The sequence below is a fragment of the Suncus etruscus genome, chromosome 1 (genome assembly GCF_024139225.1).
Source record: "Suncus etruscus isolate mSunEtr1 chromosome 1, mSunEtr1.pri.cur, whole genome shotgun sequence".
In the NCBI taxonomy this organism is placed as follows: Eukaryota; Metazoa; Chordata; class Mammalia; order Eulipotyphla; family Soricidae; genus Suncus; species Suncus etruscus.
The window spans coordinates 64,194,388-64,212,023 of NC_064848.1; the positions used below are offsets into that span (position 1 = coordinate 64,194,388).

The 17,636-nt window shown below is 37.2% G+C and overlaps 1 long non-coding RNA gene across 1 annotated transcript in view; it reads right to left on the reverse strand.

The window, feature by feature from the left end:
* LOC126010108 (uncharacterized) overlaps positions 1 to 16,904 on the reverse strand; it is a 39,033-nt gene extending 22,129 nt beyond the window's left edge. Inside the window, exon 1 of the long non-coding RNA XR_007496249.1 lies at positions 16,880 to 16,904. This is a non-coding gene — a long non-coding RNA (uncharacterized LOC126010108). The remainder of the gene's footprint in view (positions 1 to 16,879) is intronic.
* Between the last annotated feature and the right edge of the window lie 732 nt (positions 16,905 to 17,636).

The window sequence follows — 17,636 nt, forward strand, 5'->3', positions numbered from 1 at the left end:
GAGTTGTTCATATTATTAATTTTTAAACTTACATACCTGCTTTACAAAAGGACATTTTTTATTAACTTACTACTTTTTAAAATTTTAGAATTTGGGTTTTATTCATCTATCTATGTGTGGGAGTCACCGCCTCCACAATGAATTTTTAAAAATATCTCTCTCATATGTGGATATAAAAATATTCTGGTAACAACAAATAATGAAAATAATCAGAACTGGGGATGGAGGTGGAATGGCTGAGGTAAACCCTGGGGACACTATGGAGGGAAACAGGCTCTCTGGCAGTAGATGTGGTATTGGAATTATAGGTTCATAAAAAGAATAAGTAACAGTATTATAAATACCAGTAATACCTTAATAAAACTGTTTTAAAAAAGAATGTTTAGGGAATGGTTTCAGTTTAACAGGAAACTTTTTGGTTAGTTCTATGGCTCATGTATGGATTGTAATAACTTCAAGTATGTTCTTACACAATCCAATGTCTTGACTTCTAGATCCAGTGAATATTCTTTGTGGGGATGGAAATAGTCCTTTAATTTATTTCTTCCGATCTTGTAAGTATATATAAGGGTAGTGTGAGAAGGATTTTAAAAGAAATGATTAAAACAGTTGCAGAAAACAATTCTGGTATAGCATTTTGTAGAATTTGGCAAGATAAAAAATAGTTAAAGTAAAATTTAATATTTGACAAGGGGTTTTCTGAAAAATTTATGAAGAAGAAGCAGGTGTCAAACTATAGAATGTGACTATACCTAAGTAGGTAAAATATTAGCTCTCAAAAATGGCAAGAGATTCCTGTCTGCTTTGCTTCATTTCACTGACCTTAGCTTGATTTGTCAGATTTTAAAAACAGAAATACCTTGATGAACCTTGAAAGATTACTTTCAAGGAGAGGTAATGCAAATATATTAAACTATCATCTCTGTTTAATCTTAATAAGATAATACTTGTACCTATGTATATGTATATAATAATTATTTCTTAATCTTGCCTAATTCTCTAGAAGTATGTGGAAATAATTATGAATGCATCTGTAAGCAGAAACAATATAAGCAAAGAGATTGCTTAACGTCATGAAAGAACTTGCCTGTTCATGTTAGCTGATTCTTGAAAAGCCTAAGGAAAGGTCACTTATTTTTGAAAGTGTGTTTGGTGGCTTCAACTAAGTCTAAGGGAAAGTAATGGTTATCCCATTATTACAATATATTATAAATATATTGTAATAATGATATTAAATATATATTTCAAGTTTAAGGAGAAGACAATGCACAATGCACACCTATCAGAATACTAAAATAAGTAATACTGAAAATACTAGGAATTCATTGAAATATCTTGGAAAATAATTTGGTGATATTCACTAACACTAAATTATAGGCAAACCTTTAGCTCAGCAATTCTACTTAAAGGTTTATATTCAACAGTAAGGACTAAAAATGTGCACAGAAATATTTGTAAGGAGATATTCATTTTAGTCCTAATCATATAATTCTAAGTTAAAAACAAGATAGATATCCATATATAACATATTGGATAAATTGTGTATCATTTACTTAGATGAATTCTAATTAGAAATGTTCTTTACATGACTGAAACCCAACTACAATCATATTTGTAATCAAGGCGTTTAAATAAAGATTAAAAAATTAGAAATGTGAATAAATGAGGGGATGTGGAGAGAACGTAACTCTTATTCACTGCTGGTGGGAATGCCGTCTCATCTAACCTTTATGGAAAGCGATATGGAGATTTCTCCCAAAACTGGAAATTGAGCACCCATATGATCCAGCTATACCACTCCTAGGGATATACCCTAGGAACTCAAAAATACAATACAAAATCCTTTTCTCACACTTATATTCATTACAGTGCTATTTACAATAGCCAGACTCTGGAAACAACCAACATGTTCTTCAACAGAGGAATGGCTAAAGAAACTGTGGTACATATACACAATGGAATATTATGCAGCCATCAGGAGAGATGAAGTCATGAAATTTTCTTATACATGGATGTACATGGAATCTATTATGCTTAGTGAAATAAGTCAGAGGGAGAGAGATAGATGCAGAATATTCTCACTTATCTATGGGTTTTAAGAAAAATAAAAGATATTCTTGCAATAATTTTCAGAGACAAAAGAGAGGAGGGCTAGAAGATCCAGCTCATGACATGAAGCTCACCACAAAGAGTGGTGAGTGCAGTTAGAGAAATAACTACATTGAGAACTATCATAACAATGTGAATGAATGAGGGAAGTAGAAAGCCTGTCTCGAGTACAGGTGGGGATGGGGTGGGGAGGAGGGAGATTTGGGACATTGGTGATGGGAATGTTGCCCTGGTGAAGGGGGTGCTCTTTACAAGACTCAAACCCAACTACAATCATATTTGTAATCAAGGTGCTTAAATAAAGATATTAACAAAATAGTAGTTGAGATAAAATTCAGTAGAGCTGAATAATTATAGATAATAAAAAGAAAAAAGCAATATATCAGGTAACAGGAAATATTTTTTATAGCCTCAGGAAAATTCAACATCAGAAGTATATAACAAACATGTTAAAATAATGTAAAATGTTAATTAAAATATCAATAAAATAACAATAAATGATGTTTAAAATGAACAAAAATGTTAAAATAATGGTTTAAAATAGACATTTGAAGCAATAAAAATAAAATTTCAGAATGTTATGGAAGAAATCATAATACTAGATAAAGTCAAATTGGTTGTGCATTGGAAAACCTTGCTACCCCCATGGGACTTATAAGAAAACTATGAGAAAAACCGGCTAACCTTTGCAAAAGCTGGCTCCCTGTGTGTGACACCAGGCGGGGAAAATCCGCGAAAGTACACTGGCCCAGTGGGGCTCAGCTGTGAAAGACTGTGAGTGTGACCTGTCCATGTCTGTCTACTGTCCTCTTGCGTGAAACTCTTGCGAGTGGGGCAAAAAGAGCCTCCAGAAACCTCGCTCGCCCAGACGCCATTTTCAGGGAGGGACTTCAGAGCATAAAAACCGGCTAACCTTTGCAAAAGCTGGCTCCCTGTGTGTGACACCAGGCGGGGAAAATCCGCGAAAGTACACCGGCCCAGTGGGGCTCAGCTGTGAAAGACTGTGAGTGTGACCTGTCCATGTCTGTCTACTGTCCTCTTGCGTGAAACTCTTGCGAGTGGGGCAAAAAGAGCCTCCAGAAACCTCGCTCGCCCAGACGCCATTTTCAGGGAGGGACTTCAGAGCATAAAAACCGGCTAACCTTTGCAAAAGCTGGCTCCCTGTGTGTGACACCAGGCGGGGAAAATCCGCGAAAGTACACCGGCCCAGTGGGGCTCAGCTGTGAAAGACTGTGAGTGTGACTTGTCTATGTCTGTCTACTGTCCTCTTGCGTGAAACTCTTGCGAGTGGGGCAAAAAGAGGCTCAGAGGAGCACGGCCGCTCCGCTTCGCTACGCGGCCGTGCACTCTTTCTAAGGAAAGAACTCCATGCAACAAGAAGGAAAAAATCACACTAAGAACGGCGCTATATCACAGAAGCAAACATTTCTCTCTGGACTGTCTTCTCTGTTGCATGCTCGGGCCTAAGATTTGACCCGGTGTGAGGCTTCATCCACGGAGGACTCCCCTCCCTTAGAGGCAAGTCAGCCCATCCAGAAAGGGAGGAGCCAGAGGAGTGTGCTGCCTACATCACATAGACAATGAATACCACCACAACACATAGAAAAACCCACAATACAAGTGTGACAATGGGGAAACAACGCAGGCCAGCATCAGACATAGAGAATGAAGATGACAATTCTGAGGACCAGATAATGACTGAACAACTAATCAACCTCTCAGATAAGGACTTTAGACTAGCAATATGGAAGGTGCTCAACAGACTCCAAGAAACCATGGATCGAGTTGAACAGAACACTAATAAGAACCAAGAAAATATGAAGGCAGAAATGACAAAACTCCAAACTGAAATAACATGTCAACTAACAGGACTGAAAAAGTCAGTAAACGAAGTGAATGACAAAATGGATAAGCTCTGGGACAGGGTATCAGAAGCTGAGAATAGACTTGGTGCTGTGGAAGATGAGATACATAACAATTCCATACAGCAGGAGAGATTGGACAAAAAACTTAAAGCAAATGAGCAGACAATGGAAAAATTAGTCAAAGAATGGGAACAGACGAAAATAGAAGTCTATGATAAGATCAACAGAAACAACTTAAGAATCATTGGAGTCCCAGAGACCCAGGAAGAAAATTTCCAGGAAGAATCAACGGTCAAGAACATCATTAAAGAGAAACTTCCAGAGCTAAAGAATATATGTGATCAAATCCTGCATGCCCGAAGAGTACCAACCAAAAGAGACCCCAGAAAAACCACCCCAAGACACATCCTAGTCACAATGACAAATCCCACAGATAGAGACAGAATTCTGAAAACAGCAAGATCAAAAGGGGAAATCATGTTCAAGCAAGCTTCCCTGAGATTTACAGCAGACCTGTCACCAGAAACGCTCAATGCCAGAAAGCAGTGGTGGGATATTGTGACAAGACTGAATGAAATGAATGCTTCACCCAGAATACTATACCCAGCAAAACTCACTTTCCGGTTTGATGGAAGAATACATGGTTTCACAGACAAAAAACAGCTCAGAAACTTCACAGACACAAAACCAGTCTTAAGAGAAAAACTGAAAGACCTAATCTAAGACAAGACTACCCAAAAGACACACCAAATTTTGAAATAAAGATGGCATTAAATCCCAGGACAATTCTTTCTCTCAACGTCAATGGACTAAATGCACCAGTTAAGAGACACAGAGTGGCTAAATGGATCAAAAAACTCAACCCAACCTTCTGCTGCCTACAAGAAACGCACCTGAATAGTCAGAACAAACATAGACTCAAAATAAAAGGCTGGAGAAAAGTTATCCAAGCAAACAACACCCATAAAAAAGCTGGAGTGGCCATACTAATATCAGATAATGCAAACTTTATACTCAGGAAGGTTGTAAGGGACAAAGACGGACATTTTATATTAATCAAGGGGTACGTAGAGCAGGAAGAAATAACTCTCCTAAACATATATGCACCGAATGAGGGGCCAGCAAAATATTTAATACAACTTTTGACAAATCTGAAAAATAATATCAACAACAACACAATAATTGTGGGGGACCTTAACACGGCTTTGTCAACACTGGACAGGTCAACCAGACGGAAACCCAACAAGAATATACTAGACCTGAGGAGAGAAATGGAAGAAAGAGGCCTAGTGGATATATATAGGACACTCCATCCCCAGAAACCTGGATACACATTCTTCTCCAATGTACATGGGACATTCTCCAGGATAGACTACATGCTGGCACATAAAACATACCTCCATAAGATCAAGAGGATAGAAATTTTGCAGACTACCTTCGCTGACCACAAGGCTCTGAAATTATTTGTGAACTCCAAAGGGACTCAGAAGAAACACTTTAACACCTGGAAGTTAAACAGCCTCATGCTCAATAACCAGTGGGTCCGAGATGAAATCAAGGAGGAAATAAAAAGGTTCCTGGAAACAAATGACAATAAAGACACAAACTCTCAGAACCTATGGGACACAGCAAAAGCAGTACTGAGAGGAAAATTTATAGCTTTGCAAGCACACATCAGGAAGGAAGAAGGAGCTTACCTGAGTAGCTTAATGACACAGCTAATAGAACTAGAAAATGCTCAACAAAAGGACCCAAGAATAGGAAGACAGAAGGAAATAACAAAGCTGAGAGCAGAAATCAACGAAGTGGAAACTCAAAAAACAATCCGAAAGATCAACGAAAGCAGAAGTTGGTTCTTTGAAAAAATAAACAAGATTGATAGACCACTGGCAAACCTAACAAAGAAAGAGAGAGAGAGAAACTTGATAACTCGTATCAGGAATGAAAAAGGACAGATCACTACTGATATGACAGAGATTCAAAGGGTAATCAGAAACTACTTTGAAAAACTCTACGCCACTAAAAATGAGAACCTGGAAGAAATGGATAAATTCTTGGACTCTTATAATCTTCCACGGTTGAAGGAAGAGGATGTAGCATATCTAAACACCCCCATCACCATTGATGAAATTAAAACAGTAATCAAATGTCTGCCGAAAAACAAAAGCCCAGGTCCAGATGGATTCACTAATGAATTCTATCAAACTTTCCAAGAGGAACTACTGCCAATCTTGGCAAGACTCTTTCATGAAATTGAACAAACAGAAACACTTCCAAATAGCTTTTATGAAGCCAACATCACCTTGATACCTAAACCAGACAGAGACGCTACCAAAAAAGAAAATTACAGACCAATATCACTGATGAATGCAGATGCAAAGATCCTCAACAAAATCCTGGCAAATAGGATTCAATGCCTCGTTAAGAAGATCATCCACTACGATCAAGTAGGTTTCATCCCAGGAATGCAAGGCTGGTTTAACATCCGTAAATCTATCAACATAATACACAACATCAATAACAAGAAAAATAAAAACCACATGATCATATCAATAGATGCAGAGAAAGCATTTGATAAGGTCCAACACCCATTCTTGATCAAAACTCTCAGCAAGATGGGAATGGAGGGAAGCTTTCTCAATATAGTGAAGGCCATCTACCACAAGCCAGTGGCAAATATTATCCTCAATGGAGAAAAACTGAAAGCCTTCCCTCTAAATTCTGGCACAAGACAAGGCTGTCCTCTCTCACCACTCCTATTCAACATAGCACTGGAAGTACTTGCTATAGCGATTAGGCAAGAAAAGGATATCAAGGGAATCCAGATAGGAAAGGAAGAAGTCAAGCTCTCACTGTTTGCAGATGACATGATACTCTACTTAGAAAACCCTAAAGACTCTATCAAAAAGCTTCTAGAAACAATAGACTCATATAGCAAGGTGGCAGGCTACAAAATTAACACACAAAAATCAATGGCCTTTCTATATACCAATAGTAATAAGGATGAAATGGACATTAAGAAAACAACCCCATTCACAATAGTACCACACAAACTCAAATATCTTGGAATCAACTTGACTAAATATGTGAAGGACCTATACAAAGAAAACTATAAAACTCTGCTCCAAGAAATAAGAGAGGACACACGGAAATGGAAACACATACCCTGCTCATGGATTGGCAGGATTAACATCATCAAAATGTCAAACTCCCCAAGGCATTATACAGATTTAATGCCATCCCTCTAAAGATACCCATGACATTCTTCAAAGAAGTGGATCAGACACTTTTGAAATTCATTTGGAACAATAAACACCCTCGAATAGCTAAAGCAATCATTGGGAAAAAGAATATGGGAGGAATTACTTTTCCCAACTTTAAACTGTACTACAAAGTAACAGTTATCAAAACAGCATGGTATTGGAATAAAGATAGGTCCTCAGATCAGTGGAATAGGCTTGAATACTCAGAAAATGTTCCCCAGAGATACAACCATCTAATTTTTGATAAAGGAGCAGGAAATCCTAAATGGAGCAGGGAAAGCCTCTTCAACAAGTGGTGTTGGCACAATTGGATAGCCACTTGCAAAAAATTAAACTTAGACCCCCAGCTAACATCATGTACAAAGGTAAAATCCAAATGGATTAAAGACCTCGATATCAGCCCCAAAACCATAAGATATATAGAACAGCACATAGGCAAAACACTACAGGACATTACAGGCATCTTCAAGGAGGAAACTGCACTCTCCAAGCAAGTGAAAGCAGAGATTAACAGATGGGAATATATTAAGCTGAGAAGCTTCTGCACCTCAAAGGAAATAGTGCCCAGGATACAAGAGCCACCCACTGAGTGGGAGAAACTATTCACCCAATACCCATCAGATAAGGGGCTAATCTCCAAAATATACAAGGCACTGACAGAACTTTACAAGAAAAAAACATCTAACCCCATCAAAAAATGGGGAGAAGAAATGAACAGACACTTTGACAAAGAAGAAATACGCATGGCCAAAAGACACATGAAAAAATGTTCCACATCACTAATCATCAGGGAGATGCAAATCAAAACAACGATGAGATACCACCTCACACCCCAGAGAATGGCACACATCACAAAGAATGAGAATAAACAGTGTTGGCGGGGATGTGGAGAGAAAGGAACTCTTATCCACTGCTGGTGGGAATGCTGTCTAGTTCAACCTTTATGGAAAGCGATATGGAGATTCCTCCAAAAACTGGAAATCGAGCTCCCATACGATCCAGCTATACCACTCCTAGGAATATACCCTAGGAACACAAAAATACAATACAAAAACCCCTTCCTTACACCTATATTCATTGCAGCTCTATTTACCATAGCAAGACTCTGGAAACAACCAAGATGCCCTTCAACAGACGAATGGCTAAAGAAACTGTGGTACATATACACAATGGAATATTATGCAGCTGTCAGGAGAGATGAAGTCATGAAATTTTCCTATACATGGATGTACATGGAATCTATTATGCTGAGTGAAATAAGTCAGAGAGAGAGAGAAAAACGCAGAATTGTCTCACTCATCTATGGGTTTTAAGAAAAATGAAAGACACCCTGGTAATAATAATTTTCAGACACAAAAGAGAAAAGAGCTGGAAGTTCCAGCTCACCTCAGGAAGCTCACCACAAAGAGTGATGAGTTTAGTTAGAGAAATAACTACATTTTGAACTGTCCTAATATTGAGAATGTATGAGGGAAATGTAGAGCCTGTTTAGGGTACAGGCGGGGGTTGGGTGGGGAGGAGGGAGATTTGGGACTTGGGTGATGGGAATGTTGCACTGGTGATGGGTGGTGTTCCTTTTATGACTGAAACCCAAACACAATCATGTATGTAATCAAGGTGTTTAAATAAAAAAATTATGCATTAATAAAAAAAACAATATATAAATTCATAAAAAATATTTATCACATCCAATAGTCTTTTAGTCTCAAATTATGAAAATTAAAAGTAGAATGATTCAAAACCCAAGTAAAATAAAAAACTAGAAACAAACAAAAAAAAAAGAAAACTATGAGAAATAAAATCTTATTAAACAAAATAAAACAAAAAAGAAATGTGAATAAACAAGTTAAAACTGTGTGAGAACACATGCATCTCACAAATACAACATCGAACTGTTGAATTTATTTATATATAATTTTTTTTGCTTCAAGGCAAATCAAAGAAGTGATATTAAAATCTTATAGCTGACCTTAAAGTAGAGGATACTTTCTAGAGGGCATGAGGAAGACCTTAGAGTTCTATGCATTGCTATATCTATAAGCCTAAAATTATAGTTATATACTTTTAATGCTTATAACAATTTGTTAAGATATACAATCATAAATTAAGCTTTTTATTCCTTCTTTCATTTTTGTATGTATTGAATCATCATGAGATAAAACTTGTTTATGATTAAGTCTTGGTTGTCCTATGTTTAAGTATTTATCCCTTCACCAGTGTCTACTTCCCTCTACCAATGTCCCATTTCCCTCCCTTCCATAAGCCTGCCTGTTTGGCACACATTATTTTTTAAATCTTTTTAGGTACTGTGGTTTATAATACTGTTACTGAAAGGTTAATATGCATATAATTTTACTTTTTTTTCAGCACCCAGTTCTTGTCCAGAGTGATCACTTCCCACTATCACTGTCATGGTGGTCCCTACACTGACCTAACCTTCCCATTCCCCATTGTGACAAGATTTCTACTATGGACCAGTCCTCCTGGCCTTTGGTTCTATTGTCTTAGAGTATTATTCTTCTATTCTTCTTTATATCTCACAATTGTGTGTGATCATTCTATTTCTGTCCCTCTTCATCTGACTTATTTCACTCAGCATGTTACTCTTCATGCCATCCATGTATCCAAAAATATTATAATTTTGTTTTTTCTAACAATTGCATAATATTGTATAGTATGTAGTATATATAGTACATATTAGTATATAGCATTGTATAGATACACCATTCCTTCTTTATCCACTTTCCTGTTCTTGGGTACATAATCTTCTATTAAAAATAGGGCTGGCCCAACTTTGATTCCTGGCATCACATATGGTCCCTAAGCCCACCAGAAGATATATCTTAGTATAGGGCCAGGAGTCTTCCCTAAGCACAACCAGGTTTGGTCAAAATCTAGAAAATTAAAAGAAAAACAAAATAGGGGGCTTCTACTTAGATTAGGGTGCATTCCTGGTACACACTCAGCCCACATGGCTATCTAGTTTTCACAGCACCATTTGTTAAAGGGACTACTTTAACTCTATATCATGTACCTAGTTCCCTTGTCAAAAATTCGTTGATCATGGATCTTAGGGGTTGTCTTAGGGTACTTGATTCTTAAAATAGCTAGGCTATATTATAAACCTAGGTGTCCAAAGACAGATGAGTGGATAATGAAAGGACAGATGAGTGTATTCCATTATATATATATTTATAAACAGCTACAAGTAATGATGAAATTATGCAATTTTCTGTAACTTGGATGTAACTGGAGGATTATGTTAAGTGGAGTGAGTTAGAAGGACAACACTGCATGGCCTTACACTGCATGGTGTATAGAATAACAGGATGAGGAACTTTATGGTATCATGTAGGGGATACCTATATTACACTTCATCCTAGAGGCCATAAATGAGAAGAAAAGAAATTGGGAAATAAGAGAGGGATAGGAGGTAACAAGGAGGTAACAAAAGGGTGAGGGACCTTTGTCACATACCTGGTATTGAGATGTAATATGTACCTATATACAAATCACAGCACTAACAACACTGAAAACATGAGATCCAAACCACAATAACCAAACTTAAAAATGAACCTGTCTACAAATGCAGTTACCATGCCTGCATTTGGCCAGCTCCATAGACTCGTTCTGTTCCCAAAAGAGATGTAAACAAGTTGGCAATCTTAGGAGATGAGTGGACCAAGTTCCCACCCTGCCAAAGCCCTGTTGGCTGCATCCATCACCCACAATCACTATTTCACCAGAATTCCTGCTTTACAACACCTCTATGGCTCTATATAGAGACAGCAATCAAAACTTTAGATATGCTAGGAATTGGGAGTGGGGGGTGGAAGGTTGGTCCACACCTGATGGTGCTCAGGGGTTACTCCTGGTACTGCTCTCAGAAATTGCTGTTTGTAGGCTTGGGGACCATATGGGATGTCAGGGATTGAATCTGGGTCAGTCCTGGGTTGGCTGCGTATTAAGGCAAACACCCTACCCACTGTACTATTGCTCTGGCTCCTCCAGTACATTTTTTGAAGTAGTTACAGGAGTCCTTCCCCGCCACCTTCTCATACTTTCAGAAGCCTTGACAGTCAAAACTACACCCCACAAAAGCCACAGTATCAGCAATAGTGCTTGGAATTCCTGCACTATGTGGCCACAACTCCATTTTTGTTTAATATTGCCATCTCCATAGGAACACACCAACTTAGATGCCAATGTATATCTGAAGCCACCTAGTGTTCAGAAATGAAAGAAGTAACAGAATGGTCAACTAGCAACAAGAGCTTACTAAAACTTCTGACAATAACTAAATGACATCATTGTGAGATACAATAATTTTCACAAATTTTCCTGTTCCTTTACTCATCTTCTTTCTTTTTCTTTCTTTCTTTCTTTCTTTCTTCTTTCTTTCTTTCTTTCTTTCTTTCTTTCTTTCTTTCTTTCTTTCTTTCTTTCTTTCTTTCTTTCTTTCTTTCTTTCTTTCTTTCTTTCTTTCTTTCTTTCTTTCTTTCTTTCTTTCTTTCTTTCTTCTTTCTTCTTTCTTTTTTTCTTTCTTTCTTTTTCTTTCTTTCTCTTTTTTCTTTTCTCTTTCATTTTTAATAATTTCACTACCACTTACCTAGAAACAAATTTATTATGATAAACTATGTCATTTATGTGATACATAGTCTTAAATAAAATAAATTATATTAAAAATGCATCTATCTGTCAAGGAAGTAGGCTGGGGATCTAGAAGAGAATCTGAGGATACTGGTGGAGGGAAGTTGACAATGGTGACAGGATTGATGTTGGAATATTGTTTGCCTGAAACTCAACTATGAATAACTTTGTAAATCATGGTACCTTCATAAAAATTAAATCTAATAAACAAACAAATAAATAAATAAATAAAGGATGTAACTCAAGAGCAGTGGTCCTCAAACTATGGCCCGCGGGCCACATATTGTATTTGTATTGTTTTGTTTCTTCATTGCAAAATAAGATATATGCAGTGTGCATAAGAATTCGTTCATAAGTTTTGTTTTTACTATAGTCAGACCCTTCAATGGTCTGAGGGACAGTGAACTGGCCCCCTGTTTAAAAAGTTTGAGGAGCCCTGCAGAGTGTATATCTTGAATATATGAGATTCTAGGTTTGATCTCAGGCACTGTTTGAACCCCTTTTCTGTAGAAGTAGCTTTGGTGGTTCCCAGGCTCCACCAGTTCTGAGCACTGCCCTGTTGCCTCAATAATAATTTTTAAAAGAAAAGAATATAGAAGCTACTAAACAATATTTTATGATCAACTGCTACTGAAATGGTCAGCAGGCTAAGAATGGCAGAGTGGTTGAGATATGAACTCAGCAGACATAAAACTAAAGTTCTATCAAAGTTTTAGAGAAACTTCAGTAGGAACATAAAGGAAATTATTGAGCAAAACATTCTTTTTGTTTGTATGTTTTTGTTTTTTGTTTGTTTTGGGGTCACACCTGGCAGCACTCAGGGGTTACTCCTGGCTCTACACTCAGAAATCGCTCCTGGTAGGCTTGGGGGACCATATGGGATGCCAGGACCACCGTTCTTCTGCATGCAAGGCAAATGCCCTACTTTCATGCTATCTCTCCAGCCACTGAGCAAAACATTCTTACACCTGCAGAAATAATCTCAGGTGCATTATGATATGCAAAATATCTCAGTATTTCCAGAGAAAACTGTTGAACACCAAATTTATGAACCATACAAAGTGAAAATTAAATGTAGACTGGTGTGTTAAAAGAAAGTGGAACTCCCAGCCAAGTTTTTGGGTGTACTCCTTTTGGTTCTGGAAGTACTAATAAATCTTCATAAAAAAGTTACATAAGAGGAGAATGCAGACTTTAAAAATAAATTGCTGGGAGTTTTATTGTCTTCTCACTATTTTAGGCTTTAAAATGATGTAAATTTTAGTTTATAGCTGAATCCCTAAAATTGCCTGGTCTCCTGAGACTCCTGAGGACCCTTCAGCTGTATTGGGATATCCCTGTATCTCAGGGCCCTATTATTGAACCTCTAGTCAGGTTGACCATGTGCTGCTCCAAGTGGAACCCTTGGTAGCTCTATTTGGCGGCCCCTCCTGTTGTCACTGCTCCAGTACAAAAGATGTAAACTTGAATACAAAGTATATTATTATTATTATTATTATTATTATTATTATTATTATTATTTTGATTTTTGGGCAACACCTGGTGATGCTCAGGGGTTACTCTGTCTATGAGCTCAGAAATCGTTCCTGTCATGGGGGACCATATGAGACACCGGGGGATTGAACCATGGTCCGTCCTACGTTAGTGCATGCAAGGCAAATGCCCTACCGCTTGCACCACCATTCCAACCCCACAAAGTATCTTTAAAAGAATATTAGCAATGATAGATCTGGAGAGATAGCACAAGCAGTAAGGCATTTGCCTTGCACGTGGTCAATTCAAGACGGACCCTGATTCGATTCCCAGCAGCCCATATGGTCCCCTGAACCTGCCAGGATCAATTTCTGAGTGCAGAGCCAGGAGTAACCCGTGAGCGTCACCGGGTGTGACCCCAAAAAAAAGAATATTAGCAATGCACTTAATGAGATCACTTGGAATCCTTTTGCCTTTTTGGTTCTTTTTCCTTCTGGGCTATAATCTGTTTTGAAATTAACTTATTATTTACCATTTTATGTGAGTACAATTTTTCCAAATTTTACTGCCTCATTTTATAAATGGAAAGTTAAATTTTTTTCTCACAGGATTTGGGAGATAGTTCAAAGGACTGTGTTCATGCATTGCATATGGGAGGCCAGGGTCAATCCCTGACACCTCATGAATCTCTGTCTACTGCAGCCCCTGAATACCAAGCAGGGTGTAGCTTCTGAGTATTGCTGGGCATGAACAAAACAAATAGTTGCTGTGAGGATTGAATGGATAATGCAGAAAATTTTTGTACATTTAGTAAATATTCACTTGTGGCAAAAATTACTTTGCTTTCACAAATATTCACACCTCTCTAGAGGGCAGGTTTTTCTCTTTTTTCTTCTTTTATATGTATTAAAGAATTTATACCTCCCAAATTAAGATCCCAAATCATATAACTAGTAAATAGTAGATGATGCATATGATGCCTGTAGACTAAAAATCTGTTGTTGTTGTTTTTTGCTGTATAGCATTATTTAGTTAAAACAAGCAAACAAAAGATCTTTACAGAAATAACATGACAAGATCTAGGAGAGCATGTGACAGAAGTCTGTGACTGGGAGGAAGTCCCAAACTCCTCACTTCTCCATTATCACATCCTTGACAATGAACTTTGCTGGCCTTCATAATGAAACTTTTTTTAAATGCAAATTGTCAGCACCAGTGAATTCATGAGGTAGAAAAGTAATTTGGAAGTTCTTTGAGATAAACTGGGATTCTTTCTGTTATTCAAAGAGATTGTTTTTGGCCTTAATATTTAAGTGTGCTAGCTGTGAATTTAGATAAAAGAATAATTAAGTTGATAATCTTGATTTCTTTTCTTTTCTTTTCTTTTTTTTTTTTTTTGGTTTTGGGGTCATACCCGGCAGCACTCAGGGTTACTCCTGGCTATATCCTCAGAAATCTCTCCTGGCAGGCTTGGGGGACCATATGGGATGCTGGGATTTGAACCACAGACCTTCTGCATGAAAGGCAAACACCTTACCTCCATGCTATCTCTCCAACCCCAATAATCTTGATTTCTATCAGGGAAAATTTTTCCAGACATTTCAGTTTGTTAAGTGAAAGGTACATTGATTTTAGTGCAATCACCTTAGTAGCATCTTAAATAGAGATCTAAATGCAATCAGATTTTTATATATATGTATATATATATATATTGCCTTGACATTCTTCTTCAGTATTTATGTATAAGGTGCATTGATTTTAGTGCAGTCACCTTAGTAGCATCTTAGAGATCTAAATGCAATCAGATATATATATATATATATATATATATATATATATATATATTGCCTTGACATTCTTCTTCAATATTTATGTGTAAGGATTTAATTTTGCATAACAATCTTCAAAACTTTATTTCCAGTCAAAAACATTTCTAAGATCTTTTTTCTTAATGTTGGCCTTTTAATGCCTTCTGGCCATTTACATCCCCCCTCCCCCACTCCAGGAGTAACGCCTGAGCGCTGCCGGGTGTGACCCAATAACCATTAAAAAAAAAGAGTATAAAATATTCAAAAGACATATGTGAGAAAAAGAGGTGAAGATTTTGGGAAAGCTCATCCCTATAGGGATGATTCAAGCTGAATTATTATGCTAAAGAGAAATTAGAGTGGAAGATACCAGATTCTTGGCACCTCATTTTTAAATTTCCAAAAATCTTCTGGAATCAATTTGTGTGCAGTCCCAATGCTTTTATATTTTGTGCAATTTGCGGGAGAAGGTTTAGGTTTGGGGACCACAGTCTACACACAGGAGCAACTCTTGGTGTGTGCTTAGATCTGACCCTTCGTGTACCTGAGGTATCTACTATAGGCAGTACCAGAGATGTGAACTGGGGTGGATGGGATGCAATCTCTTCAGTATCCCGTTACCATCTCTCTGGCTCCACAATTTATATCTTTTTTTTTTTAACTTAGAAGAGCAGAAAAACATATATCCATTGGAAGAAACACAGAAGAAAATACTTTCAAGAAGAAAATATTTCCATAAAGCAAAAATCAAACAACAGTACAAAACATTTCCTTTTTTCCCATTCTGGCTTGTTTTTGGGCCACACCAGACAATGCTCAAGGGGTACTCCTGGCTCTGAACTCAGAAATCATTTTTGGCTGGTTTGAGGGACCATATGGGATGCCCGATATCAAAACTGTGTCAGCTGCAGGCGAGGCAAATAGCTTACCAGCTGTGATATCTCTCTGACTCAAAAAAAAATTTTTTTAAAGTAATTCTCTAAAGAAATTTCTAAAAAAAATTTGTTGAATAGTAGTAGAATTAATGCAATTTTGAATGTATCCACTTAGATATAATTATTTATTCAAATAATTTTAGCAGAAAAATTTGAAGGTGGCACCTCTTAATTTTTCCTTGGTCCTTTATTATTATTATTATTATTATTATTATTATTTTGGTTTTTGGGTCACACCCGGTGGTGCTCAGGGGTTACTCCTGGCTGTGTGCTCAGAAATAGCTCCTGCAGGCACGGGGGACCATATGGAACACCGGGATTTGAACCAACCACCTTTGGTCCTGGATCAGCTGCTTGCAAGGCAAACACCACTGTGCTATCTCTCCGGGCCCGGTCCTTTATTTTTAATTGAAACTAACCTGTAAACAATTGTTAAGTTCCTCTTGGATAAGCATTTAGGCTTATCCAAATTAGATTTATAGCCACAGTTTTTATGAGAGGAACATTTATTATAAAGACTGCTATAATAAATTTTTGGAATTTAAAGTTCAGAATTTAAAAATAAGTTTAAGAATCACTGAAAGTAAGTAAATCAAGATAGGATTATAAGTTAGTAGCAATTATTATCAATTTTATGCTTATGGTCAGTAATGACAGCTGCTTTAATCCTTTTAATTCTTCATCTTACAGAAATAAAACTAGTTCTCCATAGTTTCTATAAACTTACTTTGAAAAGATTCACTAAAAATCTACCAGTATAGTAGTTTCCTTCTTACCCTGTGATCTTGTTTTGAAGTCTCCTGAAAAGCTGCAGCTCTGTGTTCGTTCAGAGAGCTTGCAGACTATTTATTACTAAAAGCTTGGCAGAGACCCAAGTAACGTAGAAGGGAGGGTCTGAGCGCTTGAGATTTTCAGGCCCCTAGTGCATTTAAAGAGCCAATGGAGTCACAATTCTGTCAGCACTAAAGATGCATTGTTTTCACCATCTCCATCTTAAAAATCAAATCAACAGTTCTGGATTTTTACGTTATGTATTTCTTATTTATGCATGTTTTAATGTTATTGAAGCACTTTATTACAAGGTTATATGTATTCATTATTTAGTTTTGGGTGTACAGTGATTGAACACCAATCCTTTTACCCATCTTCCTTCACCAAAATACCTAGTTTCCATCCCTCCCTTTAACCTACTTCTATGGCTGGCACTTTTTCCTTTTTTTTTTTTTTTTTAAGACTCTGTGGTTTACAATAGGTTACTGATAGGGTATCAGGCATATCAATTTACCTCCTACCAGCATAGTATTTTCATCCAAACGGATATTCCTCCCTATTATTGTCATTGTGGTCTCTTCTCTATCCTAATCTTCCACCGCCACAGCCCTCATTGTGACAAGTTTCCTACAAAGGACTAGTTCTCCTGACCTTCATTTCTATTATTGTTGGGCACCATTTTTCTACTCAATTTTTTTTTCTTTTAGTAAAAGTTAGGCTTTATTTGGAGGTACTGAGGAAGGGGAGGAAGAGGATAAGAAA